We start from the raw sequence: 6,225 nt of genomic DNA, 5'->3' as shown, positions 1-6,225 counted from the left end.
CCCCCTCTCTGTAACACATGCTCATCCTGTTTACTCACATGTCTGCTCCATAGCAGCCACATGTATTTAGCAGCTGCATGCTGTGCAACACAACACCGGCCAGAGTGCAACTGGGAACAGACTGCACCAGCCAGATGTGAACAGACATGGACTGAACCAATAGCACAAGATGCCTGAACACTGGCCATATTTCTGGGCCTAATAAAAAAGGCTGAACTTTTTCCATGGAAGGAGGGACAGAGATGAGATATTGGGAACATGGGGCAGCCTTCTGTTTTCACCCAAATAAATATCACTGTGCCACAACCTCCTATACCTGGGTCCCTGGAATGCTTTTCTTGCAACTCTGGGAAAGAACATAAATTCCACCTGCAAGACCTTCAAGTGCTTACGTCAAAAGCTGGGCATCATTTTTGACTTTCCTTTCTTTTACACTTCACATATTCAATGCATCAAGACATCCCGTTTGTGCAACCTCAAAAGTACATCTAGAGTCCTGCCACTTCGTACCACCCCCACTGTTACCAACGTGCTCCTCCTCACTGGTTCCCTTGTTGTTACCCTTTCCTGTCCACAGCCTATTTTCAACAAAGCAGGCAGTTGTCCTCAAAAACTGTTAAGTGAGTTAAGCCACATCACACCTGCACACGAACCAATGACATTCCATTTCACTGAGATTAATGTAAAAATTCCTACATGCTCAGCCCCCTTACCCCACTGAGATCATCTCCTTCCCCACCCTGCTCATCTGCTCCAGTCCCACCAGACCAGTCCACTTAGTATGCTTAATACCCTCACTTCCTCCATGTTGCTGCACCAATATTACCTTCTTAATGAAAATACCAAGTTTACAATGGTATTTGCTCACATATCCCACACTCCTTCCCTTTCTCTTTATTTCAATAGCACCCATGGTCTTTGAGCATGCACTGAAATTCACTAAGTTCTTATTTTTATTGCTTATCATATGTCTTTGCTCACAAGAAGATAACCGTAGCAGGGAACTGAAAGTTCTGGGAGCAGTGTCTAGCATGCAGAATGTGGTCAGTAGCTTTATGCATGTGAATAAGTCAACGAGTGGGTATAATTGATTTGAAATGACTTGAGTATCACGGTAGGTATCTAAGAAGCCTTTGAAAATGGCATGCCTCAGAAGCATGGTCCCTTGTTAAAATGCCCTTTTAATTGAACAAATAATATTTGTTAATAATGTTATTAACAAATAATATTTGATAAGTATGGAGTGAACTCTAATATATAATTAATCTGAAAAGAGAAGTAGGCAAAATTAATTTAAATATTTAATTTAATATATCCAAACATTATGCCAGTAAGCAATCAATATAAAATTATTAATGAGATTTTTACTTGTTTTTGCATATTAAATCATCAAAATCTAACGTGTGTTTTACACTCACAGCACATCTCTGTTTGGACCCGCAACCTCTGAAGCACTTCACAGTTATTTAAGATTTTGAGACTATGATTGACTGTCAGTAACTGCAATGGCACAAAGGAAACCACGCATCAGGGGGTCTACTGTACTTGGTTCAGCTACTGGACAACTTTTATGTACGTTCGGAACCACTTGGGTATGTGAATCTACTCTTTCAATTGCAAAATGAAATCTAAATTTAGAGCAACTGTATCAGAAGTGAATTTAGCATTTATATTGAGATGCACTCTAAGTATAAAATTTACCCCAGATTCCTAGTACTTAATATAGAAGAATGCAAACTATTTTATTACTTTTATATTAATTATATGTTGAAATTATGCTATTTTGGATGTATTATTTTCAATAAAATATATAGTTAAAATTAACTCCACCTCTGTATTTTTACTTTGTTTATGTGTTTTCTAGAAAAAAAAATATATATTTATATATAATAGCCACACATATTATATATCAAATATATACCCACAGAGTATTCATTTTAGGTTTTCACAGAACAAAGGAAACTTCAATAAATATCAAATAATCCACATGTACGGTTGTACTCTCTGATCATAATGAAATAAAATAAGAAATTAGTAACAACAACAAAAAAGCTTTAAACATCTCCTTGGCCCCTTGAAAGATATATTTAAAATGTGCTATATAGTCACTGGGATTGAGAGAAATTTTAAAATTACAAACTATTTAAAAATAAAAGTGTCAAATGTCAACATTTGTATCTCATAGCTAAAGTAGCATTTAAAGTTTTGCATAATTTTGAATACATATAATAGTAAGCAAGACAGATTGAAAACCAAAGACCAATGAGCATAACTAAACATATAAGGAAAAAAAGAGAAAATAATAATATAATAAAGCCAAAGCAACAAGAAAGAAGGACATAAGAGCAGTAGGATGGGAAATCAATGGAACAGCCCAAATCTCTACTAAAATGAGATTATTTAAAAAAAAAATTATCTTAGAGAGATGAAGGGAGAGGGAGAGAGAGAGAGAGAGAGAGAGAGAGAGAAACATAGATCTGTTGCCTCCTATATGTGCCCTGACCAGGGATTGCACCTGCATCCTGGCTATGAGCTCTTATCAGGAATCAAACCCGCCACCTTTTGGTATACTGGATGATGCTTCAACCAACCGAAAAGATTGGCTAAAATCAATTCTTTAATAACTAGAGTCCTGGTGCACAAAATTTGTGCACGGACAAGGGGTCTCCTCAGCCCAGCCTGCACCCTCTCCAATCCGGGACCCCTTGGGGGCCATTCCTCTCACAATCCTGGACTATTGGCTCCTAATTGCTCACCTCCCTGCCAGCCTGGTCGCCCCTAACTGCCCCCCCCTTCCCGCCAGCCTGGTCGCCCCATGCAGCCTGCTGTTCAGTTGTTTGGTCCTCCTTCACTGACCCCCTTGCTGGCCTGATCATAGGCAGCCACCTTGTGAGGGTGTGAGGGTTAATTTGCATATTGCCTTTTTATATATAGGATTGGCATGATAAAGGTGGGCATGAGATTCTGTTCACTCATACACTTTAAGACTAGATTAAATGGACAATGGCACAAGAAAACTAGTAGTCCTTGACTGAAAGAATCAAAAGAAAGAAGCTGATATGAATCAAAGAAAGTACTTCCATTCCCCAAAGCATGCCTGTCAGCACAGATGGCACCATGCACACCTTATGGGATCTACATATATGCCCCACACTGCATATGAAACACACGCTGGGGTGTCTATATGAGTTTGGGAGCCAGAACACAGACAGAGGAGCAAGGTGAAATAATAATATAAAGTAAATTAAGAGGGGCCATGTGTGAACGTGATGTGCCTGAGTATTATTGTTATTTCAATTCTGTGCACTTGAGAAGATATATAACATTCCTTTCAAATAATTTTTGAGCAACCTTCACAGCCAATGCTTTTATCCTTTTTTCTTGAATGAAAAAAAAATATATGGTAATGCAATATTTGAGTGTGTCACTTCCCAATGGTTTCTCCTGTTTTGCAGTTTCCAACAGCAAAGCTCTTTAGAATTGAAATGGCTTTTAATTCCCCGGGATATATTCTCAGTGCCTAGATGTTTACTAAATCAGTAGTGCTTAGCTGCTACTGATTGATTCTACATGATAATACCTGATGCTAGCCTAGATGTGTATGTGAGCGTGTGTGTGTGTGTGTGTGTGTGTGTGTGTGTGTGTGAGAGAGAGAGAGAGAGAGAGAGAGAGAGAGAGGTGTGTTAAGGAGGGATACATTTACTTGGCTTCTTTGCTTCTGTAGATGCAATAAAAAACTAATTTTAGGGTTTATCTGCTGGGCACAGCATCTTAATTTCATAGCTGGAAATGATTTAATTTAGGCATTGGAGGCTGGGGTGAGCCATGCGCTGCCTATAAAAGAGGATAGAGGCACCTGAATGGTCTGAAATAACCGATTGATCAAGACATCGCTTTTCCCTGACATATCCAGGTAATGGCCATACCTCCTTTTGCATTGGGCCTGTAGGCCCCCTCCACATCAGCTCTATGCCCTCTCCCTTTGTCTGCAAACAGAGGAGAGGGGCAGCAGGTTGGAGTCCCAGACTCGGTTGGCCTCCAGGTATGTTTCCATTGGTCGCAAGGGCCAGGCGGAGCTTGATTTGCTTCGGTACATAAAGACAAGAAGCTAAGGGCCCCTTCCGAAAGCAAACACCTTTAATTTGCACCACCACCTCGCTGTGATTCAGCGGATGGAATTTATGAGGGTGTTAACCCTTTTCCACAAAAGTAGCAAATGAGTCAGTCCTAATAGGAAATAGAAATCCACAGCAGACTCTCTTTGAAGCCCACGGGAAACTTCACTGAGCGGGCTGCCACGCCTCCAGAGTGTCCCCCAGAAGTAAGAGTACAGAGTGGCCCAGATCTTTTACGGAGAAGCAACTCTACCAGCAAAACAAGTCTTTGCATGTGCCCAGTCCTGCTGACCCCTCTCAGCAGCGGGAATTCAGACAAAACTTCAGGAATGCTTTGTGGGGCAGCTATGGTGCATTCAAAGCAGAAAAAACGGCCTTAATCTTTGCAAAACCAGCAAAGATAAGCAATAGCTTTAGCTGGGTTGAAATTAGCCAACGCGCTGCTACACAATGTCCTTGGGCTTATTATCCAGGCTCTGACCGCCGAATGGCACTGCTCAAGTATGCTGGCAATGTTTAACAAACCATCTGTCTTCTACCTGTTCCCGCTAACAGGAGCCTTTGTCTGAGCGGGGGCCCCATCCAGCATGTCTGCTGTCTGCTCAGCAGCCAGGGAAATCTCCTCGCCGCGTTGTATTCATTTCACAGGTCTCTCGAGGATGGTTTGTCCTCCACCGAGCGGCTCTGCTGGAACCTCAGTTTTGAAAAGGGGCATGTGGATCTGTCTCAGTCTATCTATTACTTTAGACACCACCATGGGTGTCAAAGCCTTCCTTGCTTATTCGATTTCCCCCCTGATTTTTCTTCTTTGAAGAGGAATTCCAACATTCTTTCAAAAGTAACTCTTTTATCTTGGTTATTTGTTCTTACATTGGAACCCCCTCACTCTCTCATATATATATTTTTTATTCCTCAGTAAAATATTTCTGCTTAAATATCACACTTTCAAGGAGTTAAACGATTGGTACATAAGTATTAGGCTAAATCATTTGAACTTAATGCTTTCATGGGTCTAAACCAGTCAGATATTGGCATTTTCACATGGCTCAACATATGTTCAAGTATATATATTTCCTTGTAAAATTGCTCATTTTGTTTTACAGCACAGGAGTGAGAAGTTAACTAATCCAAATCATGGTTTTCATTTTGTAAAAAAAATATTGATAAAGCAAAATTTTCTTTTCAGAATTTATTTCTCCTGCTCTGCCTCCCCCTGCTCAGAAGTAAAATGTTCCCATCTTCTTTTTCCAGGTGTCACAATATTCATATAATTATGACCACCAGGCACACCTTCACATTGGCAATGGAGGGAATCCCCTTAGATGTCAGAGCCATCCTTGAAACTCACCCATCAGGCCCAGACACCAGCAGATGGGAGACCGAGGCCTGAACGACAGTCACACCCAGCTGCCCTACCCCTGGCTCTCACTTGGACTCTCCAGACAAGAGAGTCTTAGCTATCAAAGGGACTACATTTGATGAGACAAACATTGGGTTAGATGCATGGGGGACTCAAAATGCAAAAGTATAAAGTTGAGAACAGCTCTTTGCTTATAGTTCTTTGAATACAGGTTTACAGTTGTGAGTACATAAAATACAGAGTTAATAAAGCTATTGTAACAACCTATTGCATGTCTTTTTCCATACTAACAACCCTAAAATCCCTTTTGCTTGCCCCTGTGCATGTCTGCTTCTGCATCCTACCACAGGAGCTTTGGTTACCTTTACTTCATTATTATCATTCTCACAGGTACAACCTCAGCACAGTTTTGTCTTTAGAGCAGATATACCTCATAAAGGCATTCAGATACCTATGCTGCCTTTCCAGAAGAAAATTGGAAAACGAGACAGTCACCATTAACACAGTAGCACACAAATTTTCTCCTTAAACTTAAAATTTCAGTGAAGCCAGGAAGAAAAGCAGAGATAGAGGGTGGGGAAATCTCTTAAGATTTTAACTCTCAGAGTTTCTAGGCAAAGGGAAACCAATGTGGGAGTGTTCTGCTTGATTGGTGGCCTCATTGGAGACTGGAGGAAAGAGAGATTTCTTCATATTTTTATTTTTTTAAAATATATTTTATTGATTTTTTACATAGAGGAAGGGAGAGGG

General features: G+C 40.4%; 1 long non-coding RNA gene across 1 annotated transcript in view; it reads left to right on the top strand.

Annotated features, from left to right (window-relative positions):
- LOC102758766 overlaps nt 1–5,742 on the top strand; it is a 10,976-nt gene extending 5,234 nt beyond the window's left edge. The window contains exons 2-3 of the long non-coding RNA XR_436028.2: nt 1,421–1,592; nt 5,367–5,742. This is a non-coding gene — a long non-coding RNA (uncharacterized LOC102758766). The remainder of the gene's footprint in view (nt 1–1,420; nt 1,593–5,366) is intronic.
- The last annotated feature ends 483 nt before the right edge of the window (nt 5,743–6,225 follow it).

This window comes from Myotis davidii, unplaced genomic scaffold (genome assembly GCF_000327345.1).
Source record: "Myotis davidii unplaced genomic scaffold, ASM32734v1 scaffold802, whole genome shotgun sequence".
Taxonomy (NCBI): domain Eukaryota; kingdom Metazoa; phylum Chordata; class Mammalia; order Chiroptera; family Vespertilionidae; genus Myotis; species Myotis davidii.
Note: the sequence above shows the minus strand (reverse complement) of the source record. Positions and strands in the feature narration are given on the sequence as shown.